Raw genomic sequence first — 22,686 nt, 5'->3', positions numbered from 1 at the left:
CATTGGATTCAATATAGATTTGTCGGAATTTATCACAAAACCCAGATTATGTAACAACGGTTTCACCAAATTCAACTGTTCCTTCAAAACTCCTGCATCTTGATTCATTACCAATATATTGTTTCTGTAAACTATCATCCTGACTTCTCTCCCTCTTAGAAAATCTCCAGCTGGTCTAAGCACCTTTGTAAAACACCATATTGCTGCCAACAGTCTGAACGGGAAACAATGGAATTGATACAACTGCCCCTTCCATCTGAACTGCAAATATCTTTGGCTTTCCTTTGCTATAGGAATTGTGAAATAAGCATCCTTGAGATCCATCTTCATCATTCAATCCAAATCCTGAAGCATATCTCTCAGTAAATGTATCCCTTCCACTTTGAGGGATTTTTATCAGTTTGTAACATATCAACATTTCAAATGTATCATCGGTCTCCATCCTTTGTCTTTTCCTCCACTAGAAACAATGTACTTACAAACCTCTTCTCTTTGCTTCATTTTTTCTATAATTTGTAATATCTCCTCCTCACAAACTATTCTAGATCTTTTTGAAACACTAACTTGTTTCATTCTTTCAACTGGAATGGTTCTGTGCCAAACTTTATCTGATAACCTTCTATTGCCTATAACACCCCAAATGTTTTGTTATTTCATTTTACTGCTCTGAAAATGTTCAACTTTCCTCCCACTCTTGTTGGGATAGAAGCAGAACCAGTCCTCTACTCACCTTGATTTTGATTGGTATTCTGTTCTCTTCCTCTTTTAAAGAAACCTCTTCATCCTCCCCCTCTGGGGATAAAACTGGGACCCTCTTGGTTTCCTCTGTAAATTGCATACCCCTAGTATCCTGCATTCTGATATTGTAACCTATAGTTATTCTGGCTGGAAGGGTGCCCTTTTCTAACAGCCCTGCCATAAAAACTATTGCATGTAAACACTCTGGATAGGGTGCAATGTTCTATGCACAAACTTGTGAACGTTTGTACACTTTTATTGAAGGATTTCGCCATCCCATCTTTGAAAAGCATTCGCTTTGCCCCATCACTTGATTCCTTCTTAGCTAACTCATTTAATTTTGGATTTATGGGCATAAGCACAGTCCTGCGTCTTTCCATCAGAAGACCTACATTAACATTGCCCAAAAAACAAATGGCACTCTGACCACGTCCTCTTTATAAGTTAATTTCGGGATCCATACTCTTTAAAAAGGCATCATCTACGTAATTTAAAAACTTTACCAAAGGACCCTGGCATTGTTTAAGGGATTTCTCCAACCCCTACCTTGGGTCACTCCCTATCTTAAAGCTAAGTGATTACTTCAGGGTCTAGCTTTGGTGGCATTGTCACCTTCTCATCAAAGGCCAAGAGCATTCTGTCCTCATAATATTTCTTTCTTCCTTCCCCAAGGGTATTTGTAGTCTGGGCTTAATATAGTTAGAGACACGGTCTAAATGCCAGCAGTCCTTACCTCTGGGGTGTCTAATATGTTTAGGGTCAAATAACTTTTCCCCAAAGGGATCTACTACTGTAGAAAGCTCCTTATTTATATGAGTGTTCTTATATATTTCTCTCTAGGCCATCCTTATAATCCTCATGTAAGACTTCTGAAACTCCCATCTCACTTAAGGGATCAAAACCACGTTCCGTCTAAAACGGACCTTTCTGTGTGTCGTTTCGGAAACCAACTCTTACTAAGCCACTTTGAGCTCCTTTACTACTGAATGATTCTGCCACATGTTTCCTTTTCTTAATACATTTTCATCCCGGACCTCTATTTTGGTCCTCCTCAAATATTTTGGTCCTCCTCAAATAGAGAAGTATTCCTCCTTATCTACATTCTTAACTTCCCTCTATTTACTCAAAACTCTCAAAACTTGTTTCACCATCTCCTGGACAGCAAACTATACCTCCTTACATTTTTCTAATTGAGTCTTCTGGACTGGACTCACCAACAATTTTTTTTTTTTCAGTCAAACTGACTTGTATCCTGGATTTATGTAATTATTTTTTAAATCCCCTATTTTCTCTGGTAGTATATTATTTTTTCACTAGTAATTAAGCTCTTTCTTTCTCATGTGTTGCAGCAAACCATTCTCAGCAACGCGTACTGTTCCACCGTATCACGTTGCCAAGAACATAGTCGCCCAAGCCAATTTCCCATAAAAATAAGTCAACGTGATACAATGTGCCCAACAACTCTCAAAAATAAGTACACCCATTGACCCGCGGGTCTTACACGTACGTACTGCCTTGCAACAAGGCCAATCGCTTTGTAAAACAATATTCAGACGTAACTGATGTTCCAAGCCTCTGCAAACTTCCAAGATTATGGCTGCCTCTTCATCGACTGCATACAAGCCAACTTCTGGTCACGTGCAGACTCAACCACCCGAACCAACTCATGCCGATCACGCATGTTTGAAAGCACAATGTGGCCAAAGCACACTGCATGCTTATCGGTCATCTTTTGAATTTACACCCCAATATACGGCAAATCAGCCAGTATGTCTACATTACTTATTTATAACAAATAGAAAGTTTAACTCAACATTTGTTCTTATAAATACAACCTTATGATTTAAAGCAATTTTAGGTTTTACTGCAAGCTCTTGGAAGTATTTTGCAAAACAAAACATGTACAAATAAAAACTCATACCCATAAATTGGGTATAATATATAAACCAACCTTACTCCTAAACCATCTTATACAAAATTACAAGCAAATCTTTTAAATTAATCATAATACAAAAATAATAATACTTATCTGCTTAGAAGCAGCAAATAAAAGAGGAAAATATGGAGGATAAGGAATATTTGTGGGACAGAGTTTAAAGTTCATTGTGATGTTTTAAGTTTGTACTTTGGATGGTTTTAAGGTTGCCGCTTAGAGGAGCGAATAAAAGTTCATGCATGATGCAAGACTCCTGTCTTGCCATAAAATCCAGAGAGGTGTCAGTTTGAGTGTAGGAAAGTACCCTCTTTTTGACAGGGTTACCCCCACTTTTTGCCTACAGTCAGTGTGTTTTAATTTGTTCACTAGGATCCTGCTAACCAGGAACCCAGTGACTGTGCTCTCTCCTGCTACATTTGGTTGTTCCTCACTTACTACACCCCACAATTGGCATAATGGTGCCCCCATGTAAGTAATGCATATATGTACCTAGGTACCCAGGGTATTGGGGCCCCAGGGGTTCCCCATGGACCTCAGCATGTATTATGCCACCTATGGGAATTCATGCAAAATGTGTCTGCGGGCCTGCCAGGTCACTGTAAGTCACCCCTATGGCAGGCCCTACTAACCTAGAGGGCAGGATGCAAGTACCTGTGTGTGAGAGCACCCCTGCATGAGCAAAGGTGCTCCACGAACCCCAGCTCCACTTTCCTGGACTTCGTAAGTGCGGGGAAGCAAATTTACCCAAGTACTGGACATAAGTCACAGGTTTCTGCCCTCCTGCAGTTTGACCAGCTCAAAGCAAGGAAGGCAGAACAAAGGATTTCTTTGGGGAGTGGGAGACAACACCCTCTCCCTTTGGAAATAGAAGGTACATGGCCTGGTAGGGGTAGCCGGTATGCTTCGAAGGGCACATTTGGTGCCCTCCTTGCATAAACTGGTTTGCACCAGTCCAGGGACCCCGGTCTCTGGTCTGGCTTGAAACTGGACAATGGAAAGGGAAGTGACCGCTCCCTTGACCATCACCACCCCAGGGGTGGTGCCCAGAGCTTCTCCAGGTGGCCACTTGATTCTGCCATCTTGAATCCAGGATGGGCAGAGGCCATCTGTGTGGCCAGGTCAGGAAGGTAATGTCCCAGCCCCCTCCTGATAGGTGGTCACCCTGCTAGGTGCCCAATCCCCCTTCCTGGGCTATTTAGGGTCTCCCTCTTCAGTGGGTCCTCAGATTCGACTTGCAAGATTTCAGCAGAACTCCTAGGCATCTTTTACTTCATCTTCTGGCCACCAGTACTGCAACTGGACCCTCCAGGAACAGACAATCTGCAACTCCAGCGATGACTCTGCTTTGCAACATTGTTACTCCAGCTCCTTCCAGCAACTACAACATTTCCCTGGCTGTGCATCTTCTGAGGGCAATAAGTCTTCAGCCTGCACAAGAAGGAATCTCCCTTGGAGTGAAGGAGTCACTCCCCTGCATCCGCAGGCACCAACTCCAACGACAACCAACTGCGTGGATCTTCTCTCCTGCAAAACTGCATGGATCCTGCAACACTGGTGGTGGTCTGGAGTGGTCCCTTGGATCCTCTCTACCAGCTTTCCAATTTGGGAGACGGTAAGCCCTTGCCTCTCTTTGCAGAGCAGTACCCTGTGCACCTCAAATCTTGCAGCTACCAAGGCTTGTTGGCTCTGCTTCCAAGGGACTTCAGGCTCCGTGTAGCCCCGGCCTCCAGCACTCTTCCCTGCAAAGCACTGTCTCCTGCCTGCTGCTCCAGCAACGTGGGACTCTTGAGGAGTGTTGAGTGGGCCTCACTGCGGCTCAAGTGCCTGCGAGTTTCCTGTGGGGCTGCATCCGTATCTTCTGACTCTCCTTGCTGCCGAGGGTCACCTGGGACTCCCCTCCTTGGGTTGAGTCCCCCCAGACCTTCCTGATCCCCAGCAGCTCTGCAACATTTTTTTTTGCAACTCTTGTCTGAGACAAGGCTTGTTAGTGGTTCTTCCACACCACTGATTGCAACTCTTTTTCAGACGGGGGACATCGACTGCATTACTCCTGGAACTCTCCTTCTGAGCTGCATAGCAGACTCCTGGTCTCAATTGTCAACCTGGTCCTGCATCTCCAGAAGGGTGGGTAGTGGCTCCTGCCCCAGCTAGACACTCCAAGTGGATCTGGACCTAGTCCCCTTCATTTGCAGGTCCTCTTCTGTCAGGATCCATCTTCTGTTTCTTCCAGTCTTGCACAGTCCTTTTACAAAGTTTACCTGTGAGTTTGGGGGAAAAAAACAGGTACTTAACTCTTCTCTCCTGGTAGCTGGGGGCACTCTGGTACTTACCTTTTGGGGCTTCTGGTTCCTCCAGTTCCCCTTTACATATTCCACTTCCTTGGGTGGATGACTGACTCTCACATTCCACTTACTTAGTATATGGTTTGGTCTCCCCCTAGTGTCGCCATTTTTTTCTATTTCACGGACTTCTATTGCTTTCTATGCCACTTCCTGACTTCTAATGTGTATATAATAGTGTTTACTCACCTGCTAGTGGAGTATTGCCTATTCAGTATTTGTGTTACCATAATAAAGTACCTTTATTTTTGTAACAGTGTGGTTCTTTCATGTGTGTAAGTGTTGTGTGACTGTAGCGTCCCAGATAAGTCTTGGCTGCTCATCCACAGCTACCTCTAGAGAGCCCTGGCTTCCTAGAGACGGTCTACACCTCACTAATAGGGGATACCTGGACTTGGGATAAGGTGATAACACCATAGGTGCTTACCACACACCAGGCCAGCTTCCTACATTCGGGAGAATGCCGAAGAAGAAGATGAAGAAGACTGCTTGGAGGAGACCGACAATGAGAGGTCTGCTAACCAGTCACCATACCTCCCAAGACTGTGGGACACCGGACAGGCACTTGGCTCCTGCTGCGCTCGCCGGGGAACGTGGCTTAGTCAGGTGGGCACCTGTATATGAGAATGGAGATCTGCTAACAAGGGGGGAGCAGGGAGAAGTCTGTTTAAGGGTCGAGTTCTCTTATTCTTTTGAGTTTCTTTGTGCTTTTCTGTTTTTATTAGGCTTTCAGGGGTGAAAGAAACTCTCCGAGATGCGTTTTAGACAACATAGCCATATATTTGGGTTTTCTGAAGAGAGTAAAACGGGGAGAACAGACTTGTAAATGAGTAGAGCAAGACTTCTCCTGAAAGTAATCATTTGGCTTCCCTTGCTTTACTTATTGTGAGAATCGGTTTCAGTCGTGAATTAGGAACAGAGCGAGAAAAGATACCCTGACAGTTTTCCTTTTCCAAAGATCTCCAGTTAACCCCAAGAGGGAGAACAATGTGTTACGAAAGAAGAAGCAGAATTACTGAATGAGAACCACAAATTAAGAGAAGAAACATCTCAGATGGTATCTAGCACATTAATATATTCAGTGGCTCTCACTAAAGAAAAAGAACACAAGACAAACTAATTGGCATAACAAGTTATTTCCACAACCCAAGCTATCACATTCTCCTCTTCGATGTGCCTCATATAGGCCCATCTTCTTGATTAATGCAAAAGTAAAGATATTTGTGAAGCTCCCCACCAACAAGCTCTGCCCAATACTGTCCAAGGTGATCCATCTGGATGAATGTGGCTTTATGCCGGTACCGGGGTATATGTCATTGTAAACGCTGGAGTATATGTAGCTGTTGCTCGAAAGGGAGACCTTAAAAGACCCCCTTGCTCTCTTTCTGCTTGTCTTTGAACAAAACCATTGACTTGGTGGATTGGTCTTTCCTGTCCAGAGTATTGGAGAAAATGGTAATGGATCCTAGGCTACACAGATATGTTGAGCTATTATACCACAAACCCCAGGCACAAATGCTGATTAACAGAGTACTTTCAGACTCCTTTCATATCAGTAGGGGAACCAGACAATGGTGCCCACTTTCACTAATCCTTTTCAGCCTCGCAATCAAAACCATTGCCCTTCTGTTGCAATGAGATCTGGGTCGTGCTGGTCACATTGGCACAGAGAACCACATTGCCTTATATGCAAATTATATTATTTTCCCTCTTGCACCTACGGACCTCGGGATGTGGATTTATATGAAGAGGATTCAGGCCTCTGGGTCAACCACAGTAAGTCATTGTTGGTACCTCTCCATGGAGGAGACTGCCGCGCCATGGCACACTCCTTTCCCCATTCAACATAGAAGTTTCAAATACCTAGGGATCTAAATCTCCTGAGATCTGGGACTTAGTGGGTCCCTTAACCTAACTCCATTCATGAAGACTGCAAAAGCAGACCACCAATGGTGGTAGTCATTGCTCACGGTCGATTCTGCCCTGCTACATGTATGCTTTCCGAAACTTCCTTCTCGCTACTCCAAACAGTTAGTTTCTGGATGTGTTGTCAGTGATCAGCTCCTTCTTGTGGCCCAGTTTCCCTCCCTGCATAGCAAAGAAGAAATGTAGGAAGTCGGTTTATTTTGGTGGTATGGGCCTGGCAGATCCCCCAACTCTATTAGAAAGCAATACACCTACTAGTCATTAACGACTGGCTGACGGGAGAATGGGACAACCCAGCCGATCTCACTCCTGGGGACTGGATCAGCTGATAGGACACGTATATGCCAACCCACTCTCACACAGTCTCCCTGATATCACTAAGATGGTGTTCAAGTGTTGGCAAGCAACTCTACGAAGAACGGGCTAGGGGAAAACCCTGACACAGCAGTCCTTTTTGTGGCACAATCAGCCACTTGCACACACAGCACTACCCACTTGCTTCCTAGTGGCAGTAAAGTATGAACACTCTAACACGAGTGCTGGGATCTACCATTAACCTCTTGGCGAAACAGGCGCACTTGGAGTTCTCAATGAAGTTGAGGACAGCCGTGGGGTTTGATGGGTCTACCCAGATAAATGAAACAGTTAGAACGCATTACTGCACTGATGGTCGACGTGAATGGTTCCTACTGTCTTATTTTGTTAGTTGTGTGCGAAACCAATAAAATCACTTATATTAAAATAAAAAAAAATAATCAATGAAGAAGATTAATTCAGTTGGGTAGTTGGAGAGTACCTAAGCAGAAGTGCTCATGACTGACAAGAGTATGGTCAATCAGAATTGGTGGGAGAAAGGATTCAGAGGTTTTTCACCAACTGGGAGATAAACGTTTCAGATGATGGGTGCTGAGCATCATGAAAGACTATCGAATAGACTTCACCTCTTTTTTTCTCCAGATACGAGAATTATCCCTACTCCCATTCCAAGAAACATTTCAAAGCTTCACACGCTGCGTGAGGGGGATATTTCAATGTTAGGGAAAGGTGCCATCATTCAAGTACCTCCAACAGAACAAGGAAAAGAACATATTTGTAGTCTATTCCGGGTTGAAAAGACTTCAGGTGAGTTTTAGACAATGTTGGATTTAAATATAGTGAATAGTTGAGTTTCTACAATACCCTTCAAGGTGGAGACTTTGCAGAAGATCGTCATGGTGGCTATGCAACAGGTGTATCTAGTAATGTTGGATCTGCAAGACACCTATCTGCATATTCCAATTCATCAACACCACCAACAGTATTAGAGGGTTTCAGTGGGTCATCTCTTTCAGCTCAAAGTGCTTCTTTTTGTGTAACATCGGCTCCAGAGTATTCACCAAGGTCCTTGCTCCCCTAGTGGGATTACTCCACAAGGAAGAGATTCTTTTTCATCCATATCTTGTTGACTGGCTACTTCATTCTTCTTCGTACCAATGCCCTACACTTAACACCATCAGTCTCAGGCCCAAAGGGCAGCTCACATGTCACAGTAGAATGACCCACTACAATGCTATGTCAGCCCTAAGTCTGACACGTTCCCACCACAACACTGCTACTCACAGCTCCTGGATAGCGGTGGTCCCTGATGCATGACCCTTCTCTCTTTTTTAATGAGCAGAGTGTAGAAAACATACATTTCAGGCCGAATTCCTATTTGAATTCTATACATGAACAACAACATGATAAAGTGGAAGAAGCCTTACCAACAAAGTGCCTAGTGCAAACCAATACTAGACAACTGGAACTCATTCGGAACCTAGTCCATTTAAAAGTAGCAACAAGGCCTTAAAGTGCATAAGTAGATAGCTGCCGACCAGTTTGTGCAAAACAATTTCCCCTAAGTACCACATGATTCAAAAAAATCCATATAAAATAGCAGCAAAGGCTTAAAGTGCATAAGGAGCTAACAACCAAACAGATTGTGCAAAACAGTGTCCCTGACTACTGCATGATTCCAAAGATCAGTATACAGTTGAAAATATTGCTCCCAGCATGCTGTGAATCACATTAATTAAGAAACCTAAGGGAATCAAGAGGAAGAACTTCTCACCAATATCAACTAAGTTCTGTTAATATTTTAACTAAATTGGGAAACTGAATGTTAAAGTGCTTAAAAAAAAAAAGAGCAACACTGAACCTTGTGCTTAAACCCCTGTCCCCCAGCCCCCAGCACAGAAAAATTTAGCACATCCAGGAACTAGTCTGACTGCGTAACAATAGATGTTTAAAGTGCATACGTATGTAGCAGCAGAATTAATTGACCAAGGAAATTTCCCTGGATACAACCAAGATCCCAAAATCACTATGAGATTCATCATATCCCCCACAGAATAATATAAACCCAACTAACATAATAAATCGAGAGAAACAATTCCTCACATATCAACCATCCTTAATTCATAAAACTAATGTTAAAGAATAATTAATTCCGAATCATTCCTAAAATAAAATAAATAAATAAAAAATAAAAAACAAAAACACAACACACGTTGCATTAAATCTCCGAAGGGCCCCTACCTGTTTGGCATATGCCTCTTCCAAAGATCGAGTCCTAACCATTTTATTATGCCAGTGAAAATATAAGGGTGACCACATCAGTTTTCCAATTTTTGAGAATCAATGAACGTGCAACCGCAACTTCTATTGAAATAAAATATTGCTGACATTTACGTGGATGAGAGATCTCATGATGACTCAAATAGCGCCAGCATCAACGATGGAGAAACTGTTGTGGATAAAAATTGAGTGATTGCACGAAACACCCAAAATTGTTGAAGCATTGGGCACTCGTAAAAAAATATGGGCCCAGAACCCCTTCTCAGCTGCCTTGAATCCAAAGCATTGGTCCGGATTTGAGGGGTACATTCTATGCAATTGTTTGGGTGTATAATATGCTGTCCGTCTAGACAAAAATGACATTCTCTTAAAATTGGTGGTTTGAAGTGATCTACAACCTACCTCAAAAAGGCGCTGCCACTCTAATATTATATCTACAGTTAGTTGACTGATAGACTTTAGTCAAGAGATCAGGGAGTGCAGCCTCATTAGTCTGTTGAAGCAGTCATTGATACCAATTGCCCACTCCTCCCAGCTGTGTTTAATTGATATGGGATACCAAATAACAGATCTCTTCCTTTATTATTACATAATTATTTTCTAAGAAGCTGGAAATCTTGGTAAAACTAAACCATAGTGATATACTCTGATCAACAAATTGTTGAAGTAGTAATTCCAAAGAAATCAAATGCGGCCCATTATAAGAGTCCCCAAGTTTCACAAAACCTAGCCCTTGCCAAGCCTGAGCCACCTTTTTAGGATCGAGCCTGCGTCACATGCGCTTGCGCATGCGTTTCGCTAAGCGAGACGCTTTAGTAATTAAAAAGGGCTCGGAGCCCTGTCCATGTCACGTCAGTGTCTGTCATTGGCTTGTGGGCTTGCTTGATTTCATTAGTGGAAGGCATGCACATGTCATGCCTTTTCCGGTGGATAGCCCTCCTCAAGCGCATAGACAAAGTACAGAAAACATGCAAGGCTCGCTGTTTTCTGTCCGGCTCGTGTACTACTTTTTCTCTATTTTCCCAGCACGATCTCGCTTGGCAGAAGTCAAGCGCTTTACACAGTTAATTGCACTTTTTCGGGTTACGTACATAAATGCACTTTTGCCGATAGGTGAAAAGTCGGGTTAGGAGTTTACAACGCTATCAGCTCTAACACGAGCAAACGCGAGACCCGTTGCATTGCAAATGCTTGTTTAATACTACCAGCCCCCGGACTTCATAATCCAGCAACAGAGAGAGTATAAGAATGGCATTGCGGGATTTCCCAAGATTTGAAAAAGGACTGTAAATGTAAGGCAAGGGTCGACAAGGTCTTGTACCTCGTTTTCTTGGAGAGTTTGGCGGTTTGAAAAAACAGACAGGCAAGCGTACTTGACTTTCCACAGTCATACGATCTAATGAGAAATTGTCACTGACTGTGGTATCTGCTGTCAACCAAACTAAAAGATCTATTAAGGCAGTCTAGTAATATGTTCTAAAATGCAGCAAAGCCAGACCTTCCTACATTATATCTAGCTGCAAAGTAGACATTTTGACCCAAGGTTGTATTTTAGCCCAGATAAACATTCTAATAATGGTGTTGAGTTCTTTAAAATAGGTACTCAGGATTTTTAAGGGCAGATTAATGAAAAAGAACAAAAACAAGGAAAGAATAAACATTTTGATCAATGTTACTCTACCAACCAGGGAGAGAGGCAACAATGCCCAACTTTCCAGCAGCTCTCTCACTTTGGCAAGGGTTGCACCATAATGGAGTCAAAATAATTGCGTATAATCATTTGTAAAAAAATATATATATATCAAGATACCTGACGGGATGCTGTGGCACCACCCGCAAAATAGGTAAGAGCTCAGTGCGAGGTGAATTGAACCGTAAGAGTTCAGTCTTGGTCGGATTACCTTTATACCCACACACTCATAAAATTATCAATTTCCATCATGACATTCAAGATGTTGAAACTGTCGGCCCTCAAATATAAAATCATATGATCTGCAAATAACTTAACTTTTAGCATCCGCTGAATAGGTGGTGAAATGGCTTTATTATTCCGAATACTCGAGGCTATGGGTTCTATTTATAAAAAAAAAAAAGGTAAAAACAACTGGAGAAAGGGGGCAACTCTGACATGTGCCCGGTTAATCTTTTTTATCCACACCTCATAAGAATTAATAATAATCTTAGCCTCAGCCACCTGCTATAAAACTTCTAACCATGCCTATAATTAAAGGGGGGGGAAGCCGAATCTGTCCAACCTAAAAATGGGCTGACCAATTAACAAGGTGAAATGCCTTTTCTGCATCCATCATGAGAATAACTGCTTTTTCTTTGCTAGTTGAGAAATAGTCAATGGCTTGAATTAATAGATAAGTGTTAGCTGCCACTGTCCTTCCGGGCAAAAAGCCGTTCAGATCTGGGTGGATCACAAATCACGCACACAAAGCCAGCCTATCTTCCTAGATCTTCATAAGTAACTTGTAGTCTATGTTCAGTAGACTTGTGGAGCAATATGAATTACATCTTGTGGGGTCTTTACCTCGCTTGATAAAACTAACCAAAACGGATTATTTAAAACAGTGTTCCCAACCTTTTGATTTCTGTGGACCCCCACTTTATCACCATGGGAATCCATGGGAATCCGGGGGACCCCCCCCCCTCGAGTCATTACTGGAAGCTGGGGACCTAATTTGTCAATATTTTTTTTATTTTCTAGGCTCTTGCGGCCCCCCTTGAAAAGGCTTAGCGGCACCCAGGGGTCCCCGGACCACAGGTTGGGAACCACTGCTTTAAAATGTTTAGGAATTTTAGCTCCCTCTTTAATACTAATAAACAGAGCCAGGAGAAAAGAGGGGAGTTCAAATAAAAAGGTTTTACATACCTCTGTAGGGATCCCATCACTTTCACTCGCCTTGTCATTGGCCATACTCTTTAGGGCAGTAATAATATCTGGAGATGCTATTTTACTGCTTGGAATATCTTTTTGCATATCTGAATCTTGCGGAAGTTGCAGCATGGTAAAATATTTCTCTAAATCATCATACTCCTTAACCCGCTCTGCTTTTTCATAGATTGACTTATAATGATTAAAAAAGACCCTGGCTATTTTTGCACTTTCGGTACTCTTAATGCTCCTGTTATGGGATCTCTACTTCTATTAACCGTTTGTTTGTTTGTTTCTCTGAGGCTTAGTTGACCGAGCCAGAAATGTCCCTACCTGTTGGCTCTCCTCAGGGTTTCAGTGGATATGCTCTACCACCCGCGATCTCCTCTAAAAGAAAGACATCCCTAAGTTCTTGTTCTGCTCTTACTATCTCATCTTGGCGAGTCTGGCAATGTTTTAAAGGAGGGGAAATCCCAAACGATCCCAGTAAGTGGTTGCAGGCTACCTCTAACGCCGCCTAAAGCTCATGGATCCTCTCTGTCGTGATACGACCCATGATATTCACGTGTTTGCTTTACAGTGTATCTTAACGGGGTAAAAAAAAAAAAAAAAAAAAAAAAAAAAAAAAAAAAAAAGGCAGGTGTACCCGGTATCTCTAACTCAAGCATCTCATTCAAACTAGTAATTAACTAGGCATCAGCATTTTAAATAAGCTCAAGTGGTTTCCTATCAGAAGATGACCTGCATTCTCAGACCTCAATCAACGTGCCCACCATAGGGTCTTCTGCACACTCAGAACACTGCTCACTTGGTGGCATCACAGCCTGCTCTAAGGCCGGAACAACCCATTTCTGCATCTTGCTTTAATGCATAGAAGTTGCAGAGCTACAGACAATGCTTCTTACCCTTAGATGGTGTATTATGACTGCCAAACTGTCCCAGGTTCACTGTTGTGCTCACTGTCCTAAGCCAAATAGTGTTCCACACCACACCCCATCATCTGCTGGGCCCCAACGCAGCACGCCTCTGGAAACTCCTTGACTGCTGCTGGGTCCTCGCCCTACCAATGTCCTAAACTTAACACCACCATAGTCTCAGGGCCAAAGTCCAGCTGACAATGCCACAGCAGAGTGAACCACTGCAATGCGCTACCAGCCCTAAGCCTGGCACGTTCACACCACGACACTGCCACCCACGGCTCCTGGAGAGATGTTGGTCCTGATGCGTGACCCTTCTCAAGTGAACGGACACTGACCCGCTCAAGCGAAGGCCCCTTCGGTGCACCCACGCCAGTCTGTCCACACACCGCACTCTTTAAAGGCGGCTAAGCAAACTGCTCCGAAACTCAAGCTAAAACAGAAATACCTGCCCTTGTGAGGCTGGACCACTACTTCCGCAGCAGCAGAGAAATATTTTCCGGTACAACTTCAGGGCTTTCACTTCCGGTGCACCACGGCTTCGTCGTGGGTGTGTAGACGGGCCTTTTCTGGGCGGATTATGTGTTGTAACCAATCAGAGGGCTTACTGGGAAGTACAGCCACAAAGGTCCTCCTCATACCTCCCGTTGGACTGTCAATCTGTTTAAAACCTGCTTTCTGAGAGCCAGCTCTCACCTTCGCACAGCAACGCTGGTTAATAAAAGATCAGGCGCAGGGTAGAGGCGATCGGATGTTTAATATTCTCTGTTGGGAGACAGGAGGTAAGGTTCCCACTCTGGTCTCAAACGCGTCTTCACGAGGGTTGTGTGTCTGATAGGGTTAAAGGAGAAATCGGGAGATTGAAGAAGAGTGAGATGGGCCAGAATGATCCACCAGCGAGTGAGGGTGAAGAGACGTAGTGAAGGATCAAGAAAGAGATCCATAGGTTAACAGTCATCTGCCTAACTTGGAAATCACTTACACAGATTTGTGGGTGTGGTATTGGAGAGAGTGAGCTGAAACCTTTCGTGGAGGGTGAGTTATTTAGGGGCGAGGTGGTTACAAGATTCTGCGTTAACAGAGGGGTCAAATGCTGCGTTTTGTAGTACTCTCTTGCAGGTTAATATGCAAACAAGGTATATGTTTTGCGTAACTCATAATATATTCTAGTACTTGAGACCAAGCCAAAACGTGTGCATCCAGTTGAAACGTTAAATGACTTTACTGGGCATATCACCCTTTTGAAAAAACATTGTGCAACACTGTATTGTCGGTTTTTTCTTTTATTATAAGTTAGGAGGGTCGTCTACGTGCCGAATGATTGGTGGAATGTGTTTGCATGTTCAATATGATTAAGTGTTCCCCGTGCCAGCCTGCCCCCATGTAAAGGATAACTTGAGTACTGACTAAATATGTAAGAACATTGTTTTTTTCCCAATCCTTAAAACCCAAATTGAAGAGAGGGGTGTTTAGTCTCCGAAAATCCACACGATGGCAATCAGTAGAATATTAACCCGTATAAATATTATCATCTTATTATAACTTAACATTATTGAACCAATACTTTATTATCATTATTTTACACATGACGATTGGCAGCGGAAACTCCGTGTTGAACTGCTTTCATGAGGTCCCTAGATGCAGTCACAGCACAACACTATTGTGTACTCTAGAACACTGACAGTGAGCAAGAGGCAAATCTAAATCGGTGTCAAATTGCATTTCTAGAGTAAGGTAGGCAATATTGTTTCGTCTTTTATGGGCATTAATAGGCTTCCCCTGAGCCTGTATTCAATGCAACAGCCTTCCAATGTGTCCCAAATGTGGGATTTCAGGACTTTGTTGCAAACTAACAAGTTGTTTCTTATTCCACAACTGTAAATCTCATACATAAATGACCACTCCTCAGCTCATATATTTTTATTCTTAAAGTCAAATTCAGTTAAAAAATAAAAATCTGGTGATTGGACCTAAGACGAAACATTTCGTATTGGTGTCCCAAGGTACCAACATTAAGAACCTGTAATCAAGATTTTCCAAACACAGCTCTAAAAATATAGCGGTCGAGGTTGCTTAATCGAAAGCTGTGATACAAATCGCAGTAACGAGAATGCTGTCCCTGTGTCAGAGAGTGAAGATGTTTGCCTCTGAGTTTTTTAGGATTGGGAAACCAGTGTCCTGCAAAAGAGCTATGATTTTTGGCTACTGGGAAGAATAAGGTTATCAAAATCTAGTACTTATGAACGTACATTAATTTCAAAGCTTATTACTGATTTTTGCAATACATTTGTCATTGTTATCACATAATGGACTTTAGTATTATCAAGTTCAGTCTATTTCAAAGGATGTAGGGCGTTCAGAATTCTGTGTGGAGGTCAACTCCACTGCCGGTGTTATGTACATATGTGGCAAAGGTATCTAGTGCGTAGTATGTTTATTAAAAATGTTTATTTCTAGTGGATAACAATGAAGGGTCATTTTGTATTTGACTAGTTTTAGGACGTTTGCATTTATTTGTAAACTATTGTTTGCAATTTATACATCTTATAAGAACTTTATGAACTCAATGCTTTTCACTGTCTGTGGTAAACTAAACCTTTAGCATGAAGATGAATAAAATATAATGTGCTTGTAGGTTGTAAGTAGTTGAAACGTTACATGTGCTATTGACCTCCTTAAATACGTGGATGTAGGCATACATAGTAGTTGAAAATGTGTATTTGAAAGTTTAAAAATTGTAAAAGTAATGCGTGTAATTTATTGAATGAGAATGCTGTAATTGCTGGGTCTTAAGGAAAGTTGTCTCTGGGCCAATTAACATGTTTGCCAACAACAACTGACAAGAACCTCTGTAGACAGCGGAACAAAGCAACCTTGCTTCACTAGGCTCTCACCTAGCTTCCTCATTTCCACCACACAGCATAATAGAAGTGAAGGATTTCTATTATTGACTAGCTGAAGTCCTAGATAGACTGATGCTCCTCAAGTCGTCAGTTGACCCTGCCCATAGCCATTTGGATAAAAAAATGTATAGACTGAAAATAAAATTGTGGAACGTTGATGGAAGTCAAGACAAAACTGCTTCCAGAGTCGCAGCAGGATGTAGAAAAAGCCCACCAAGAAAGCAAAAATATTCTACTACCATTGGATCACCAAAGCAAAAATGGTTGTTGAAGTAACTGCATAGGATATTTTCAGAATTATGTAGCCTGGAATTCGCAGTTAAAATGATCCCTTGCATTCTGTGATGGTCTCACAGATGATTACATCAGAAAAGCTGAGTCTATGGAACACAACCCCAGAAGAAAAACATTTAACAGTTTTGCTAACCCGTACCATGAAGAGCAGACAAGAGGTCCAAATTATCCTAAAACAATTCTCCATTATACAGTTCAAGAAACTGCTCAAGTCAGGCAGCCAGACTGCCTTTTGCATTTGACCTTGCCCATCTCAAGCTTTCAAGGGCATGAATTCTGCCATCCCAGCATGTAACGTAAATCAACCCCTTAATATCAGACATCTTCCTGAATTTCACGAGACCTCACACAAGAACCCACTCGTAAAGAATAACCAGATTGATTTAGCCATCTGACAACTGATTTCCAATGTTCTTAAGACACTGATTGAACGATTTGCTCTTACTTAGATCTTCAGCTTCTTTTAAGATAACAACATCATTTCTGACCACCACTTGGCTTCACTGTGGCAGATGAACTGAATCCTGCCTAAACACCCCCTGAAAAGATCTGAAAACTACAGTGGACAGACACTGAATTGTTGTCTCACTATTAGAATGTTTCTCGTCCCTGCTTTTATGACAAATCAAGCATCATCTTACATCCTTCACACTCATCAGCTTCTTTCATCGTTAACTATCCTATCAGTACCATAATTTCTCCAGTTCTTATTAAGACGTAGCTAAGCCCACTACTGATCTTCTTTAAGAACTTCAACTTAACCTGCTACTACTGTGCAGTAACATTTCAGATTATCCTCAAGCTGGGATACAACTGACTTTGTTGCCTCTGGAATATTCGGTTGCTTTCAAGCCATGGACTGTTGGTTGCTAATCAATTTAAGCTTAACTCAGCTGAAGCGAAGAGTCTCACCTGAGAAAAATAAGAGTTCTACCAGCCCACAGCCATCCGACACAAGGAGCATGATAACCCTCTTTGGCAACATTAACTGAAGTTAGATACTAGAGCTGATCATGGACTTGTTGCTTATCTCTCAAGTGATAACTAGCCCCAGATGAAAAAAAGTCTATTGGCTTCTGGAACGCATTCCCGTTTTCAGTGATGGACAGAGTCTCACTAGCCAAGTTCGTGCGCCTGCCTAGCTGCCTGCAAATCCTACAGGGATATATATTTTCCATACCAAACCAATTTTGTTAAGAGTTCGACCATTTGTTACTGTCACTTTCACTAGTGTGGGCCCGGAAATGTAGTAGGGTTAGACTGACTATGCTGAAGTTGCCATTGAAGAAAGGGGTGCTGGAACTCCTGTATGTGGAGCTAAAGTATGTAGCTGGGAGAAACAGTTACTGCCAGGGTCACGTGAAAATATGCAGATCCCAAAACTCTTGATGATAGGAAGGTGTGTCCCGGAGTAATGAAGAATATACAAATGCACCCACCATTTGCGGCAGAGATACAGCTGGAGAGTATCCGCCCTTTCAGACAGGTGAGGTGGTGGATAACCTCGTATAATACATTTGTGGAAGCAGAAGAATATTTTGGTATAAGTTCAGGACTATTTTTGGATTATGTTTAAACATCAAAGGTGTGGGAGAAATTTGACGTGTTCCCTGGTGCCTTGGACTACCCAAGCTCTGGTGGCAATGTTAACATTGCCACAAGGGGAACGATTGCTGACTAAACTTTATAGGGCACTCTACCAACATAAGGGTGGTGATTCAGCTGAGGAAAAGGAAAGATGGATTAGAGACAGAAAGCAAACTTTACAAGAGAAAGAATCCGCAAAAGCGTGTTCATACATTATTAAGAGTATAGCTAGAAGTGCAAGATTTAAATTAATAAGCTTAACTAATGTGAGATGACCTACCTTACCACACTCAAGTAAGACCTATCCAGAAATGAGCTTCGAGTGCCCATGATGCAGTAAACTAGAACAGGCTTTAACCAGTTGAGGTGGAGCTGTTCACAGATACAGATCTACAGGACAGAGATGAAGATAAGCAGCCACTGGAAGTTTTCTTAAATTGGCACTTAAAGAATGCCTGCTAGGGCTAATACCAATTAAAGTAAAAAGGGCAAAATTGTAGGAAGCTGGTTCTTTATATGATATATTAAAAGTAGATGCATCATGGAAAGAGTCTAGGGGATACCTTACTAGTGGACAGGGGCTTGCTCTAGCAATCCCAAGGTGCTGTCTTAGGGGGTAGTGTGGTCGAGCAGCCTTAGGCTTGTTAGAGGGGAGTGTTAGACATCTGCAAATACACACAGTAAATAAATGAGACACACTACTCAAGAAGGAGATACACACCAATTTACAAAAATAACGTGTATCTTTATATATATTTTGGCACCCGAATCAATTTGTTCAGGTAAGTAGGTTTTGCAAGAAAAATCTGCAATGTTATCCTATGAAGGAAAAACGAAAATGGCAAAACAGGTACAGTACAGCGACTTACGAGGTCAGTCTCCTTGACTTTAGGTAAATATTGGGCAATGGTCATGACCACAGAAACAGGTCACACCAGGTGGCACTGGGGCGGCTGGGTGCAGTATGGAGTCAGGTGGCCAATGTTACGCATTAGGTATTGGTCTGGTTGAAAAGATGCTGCAGGTGAGGACTGGTGATCCAGTCGGGGGGGAACCAACAAGTGGGCTCCAATCTTTGGGATGTCCAGGATGAAGGGACACCTTGGGTCATCTTCTATACAGGCCAGCAGCGACAGGTGCAGAGGTGTCTTGAGGCGTCAGGTTTTCTGCACCGGAGCACTCATGGTTGAGGGGCCCTGCATGCAGGGGCTGCAGGTGACGTTAGAGGGTCCACAGTGGGCAAGTCCAAGGTGGGCTTAGTGTCTGCAGGGCTGGGAAACCACGTTGGCACTGTTGGTCTACTTCAACTCGGGCTGTGTGGCAAGGGTGCAGTGGTGCTTATGGTGTTGGGGTTTTGGCGGTCCAGAGTCCTCGCAGTTTGTCTTGAGTTGCCTGTTGATGCAGCGAAGCAGCTGAGCTGCTCCATGGGAGTTCCTGGGTCTTTGTTGAAGGCAGGCAGTCCTCCCAGGCTTTGGAGGCACAAGAGCTGCAAGATGAGACGACTTTGGTGCAATTCAGTGGGAGCAGCAGACAGGCCAGCAGAGCTTGGTCCAGGTCAGGTTCTTCATCCTTTGCTTTTGCAGCTCCTCAGGATCTTTCTTGATAGGTCAGTAGGAATCTGCTGTTCTTGTGTCAGGTGATCCCCCTAAATACTGCATTTAGGGGTGTTTCGAGGAATGTAGGGCAGTAGCCATTGGGCTACTTACCCCTGAGGTCACTACACCCACTATATGACCACTTCCTGTGGCAAGTGAGCATTACCCTGTACCAGAGTTCCTAAATCTGCCAACACCAAGTTTGCAGATTTCTAAAAGTTATGTCCATATCAGGCAGTGCACCTTATGGGAGGGTTTGATCTGAGGGGTAGACACACCTCCTTGTATACTAAATTTCCCACCTGTCCAGGTGCCAAATGGGCCCTGGGGCAGGGGGGTCGCTTAACTCTCCTTTGAGTGAAGCCAGATCTACATACCAAGGGTGGTGGGCTTTTTTGAAGCCCCCTTGCCTTGAATGCAGATCTGCAGGTCATACTGTTGTATGAGATGTGCAAGCACCTCTCTCAGAGCAGGCTTTTTCTGACTGCCCGAGAGCAAAGGCTCTCAATCTTGGGGGTAAGAATCGTGTCTGGTGGTGGCAAGCTGGCTAAAACTAGTCAGTCCACACATTGGCAGATGGTAGGTTTTCAAAGGGAACCTCTAATGTGCCCTCTGGATGTATGTATTAATAAATCAATCACTGACATCAGTGAGAGTTTATTAATACAAGATGCTTGATACCAGACATCTCTATTTTCAGAGAAGCCATCATGTAGCTGGGGAATTCGTAGTGACCAGTGTTCAGCACGTGTACTTAAAATGGCTTCCCTGTTCACTCACTGTGTCTAAGGATTGACATAGACATAGCAGGGGCATATCTGCTCATGCAGATATGTCCTCACAGGTCATATAATGCACCCTGCCTTGGGGCTGTAAGGCTTGCTGTAGGGGTGACTTACATATATTGTATAAAGTGTTAGAGGACATGGCACGCAGGCTGTGTGCCATGTCATGTTTTCACTTTTAGTTGCATCAAGACACGGAGCCTGCCGTGGCAGTCTTAATGTGCTAGGTGAGGGGACCCTGAGGGTGAAACAATACATGCCGCAGCCCTTAGGGACCCTCTTTGGTACCCATGCACTAGGTACCAGGGGTACCATTTACTAGGGACTTACAGGGGAGCCAAAGGTATGCTCAATTGGGGAACAGATGTACAGCTTTAGGGAAAGAGATCTGGCACTGACGACCTGGTTAGCAGGAACCCAGTGCACTTTCAGTCAAAATTGCATCAAATACCAGGCGGAAAATGGGGGGTGACAATGTCAAAAAGGGTTACTTTCCTACAAAAATGAGAAGCAGATTTGCAGCACTGGGTATAGTTTTGGCTGGGTGCAAAATAGCTATTCACTCCCTTTGCCAGAGAGTGCCGAGAATGCACACTTGGATTAGAGATGTGACTGAATGGGCAGTTGCTGAACATGCATTGACAAATATAAGAAAAAGAAGAGAAACTCTCTGAGAATCTGGCTGAGTGGACTGAAATGCTATGTGATCACATTAGTACCTTATTTTGTCATTTTTACACTGTCTGGGTATTGGTTGCACATTACTAGTATAAGTTTAACACCCAAATACAGCAATAAGCAACAGAAAAGTGACCAGTCAACCTTTGAAATTAGTTTTCCACTCCGTGGAAACACGTATTGCTTTATTTTTAGTAACTTTTGAACTGTTGGAACTAGAAACAATTCGTTTTTATTAAAATCTGCAGCTTATGCAGCAGATGATGGATTATGAGGCAAATCTATAATTATTTGAAAAGGGAAGCAACCGCACAATCGCATAATTCCATTAGCCCTGAGCATAGAGCAAAACAGCACAAATCGAAATGCAAGCTACCAAAGGGAAAGTGAGCTGGTTAGAGCTTCAAACAAAGCACGCATGAATGAAATAATTGGCACCTCGTGCTATATCTAGCAAACTCAATGGGAAAGATCAAATAATATGCTAAGCTTAAAATACTGTGTAAATGGAAGTAAAAGATACTCAGTTTAATGTCTGAGAAGGAACTGAAATATCCCCATGTGAGCAATGAGTATACTTTCTGGGATGCATGCTCCAGTGTTTCAATTGGCAAAGCCAACCGGTCTCACCTTTGTTAGTTTGTCTTTTGGCATTGTCAGTTCCTGTTGCTGATTCTGAACAACAATGCGAAACACAAAGATAAATGGCAAAGCCGGTAGGTCTGGGAATAATGTGATAATGTAAGGATACAGATTTGTGCATGTTTGTGACTGCATACTTAACAAAATTAAAGCGAAACCCTTTAGATATGGGGCGTACACACGTGCAGAAACAAGCAGCACATAGCCGGACCTGTAAATTAAGATCTACAGATGTATATATATATATGCACACAAAGACAACACAAAAATGGACACACGCAACAGAGGCACATACATGCACTACATATATTGTGCAGCCACAATGGGGGCAAAACAGTAATTAAAAGGGGAGAGAGGAAATAAGGAGAGAGCGGGTGGAGATGGAGGTGTATCAAGGAGAATATGTCTGATGAAAGCAGATGAAATATGGAAAAGAAACAAAAGGAAATAAGGCTTAAGGGAGGAAAAAATAAAGGGAGGGAAAAAGTAAGAGGAAAGGGAAAGACTGAAAAAATATCATATAGTTCAGATATAGTAAACCATGAAAAAACATGCATTTTCCTCCAGAGTATGAATACAGCTTTAGCTGAGTAAGCATAGATAAAGCCGAGACGGAATAAAAAACATAGTGCATTGCATTAATATTGCACTTCACACCACTAGCGAGGTGCTGAAGCAGACCAGAAGTTAGACTGAATGGGGACTGAGCAAAGTGCTCTGCAAAGAGACAGTTCGAAAAAAAGAGATAGAAAGAAAGCATACAGTGTTGTGTGGGTTGAACAATTTAGAGAACAGTGGGTTGTTGCACTTTCCTTGCCATTTAAAATATATTTACTAGCAAAAGAGTAAAGTGCCTCATATTAAATGTGT

The 22,686-nt window shown here is 42.8% G+C and overlaps 2 protein-coding genes across 7 annotated transcripts in view; one reads left to right on the top strand and one right to left on the bottom strand.

The window, feature by feature from the left end:
* Positions 1-13,888, bottom strand: part of CLCC1 (chloride channel CLIC like 1) — a 190,529-nt gene extending 176,641 nt beyond the window's left edge. The window contains exon 1 of one of the 5 annotated variants that reach the window (XM_069232390.1): positions 13,785-13,888. The gene's annotated coding sequence lies outside the window, so the exon portion shown is untranslated. Of the gene's footprint in view, positions 1-12,748; positions 12,790-13,320 lie in introns of those variants that run through there. The other 4 variants (XM_069232391.1, XM_069232394.1, XM_069232389.1 and 1 more) reach the window with 4 other exon arrangements.
* The window catches only part of WDR47 (WD repeat domain 47), a 357,246-nt gene continuing 348,424 nt past the window's right edge, over positions 13,865-22,686 (top strand). Inside the window, exon 1 of one of the 2 annotated variants that reach the window (XM_069232387.1) lies at positions 13,865-14,114. The gene's annotated coding sequence lies outside the window, so the exon portion shown is untranslated. The remainder of the gene's footprint in view (positions 14,115-22,686) is intronic. The other variant, XM_069232388.1, reaches the window with a different exon arrangement.

This window comes from Pleurodeles waltl, chromosome 4_2 (genome assembly GCF_031143425.1).
Source record: "Pleurodeles waltl isolate 20211129_DDA chromosome 4_2, aPleWal1.hap1.20221129, whole genome shotgun sequence".
NCBI lineage: Eukaryota > Metazoa > Chordata > Amphibia > Caudata > Salamandridae > Pleurodeles > Pleurodeles waltl.
This window is presented reverse-complemented; position numbering and strand designations above follow the sequence as displayed.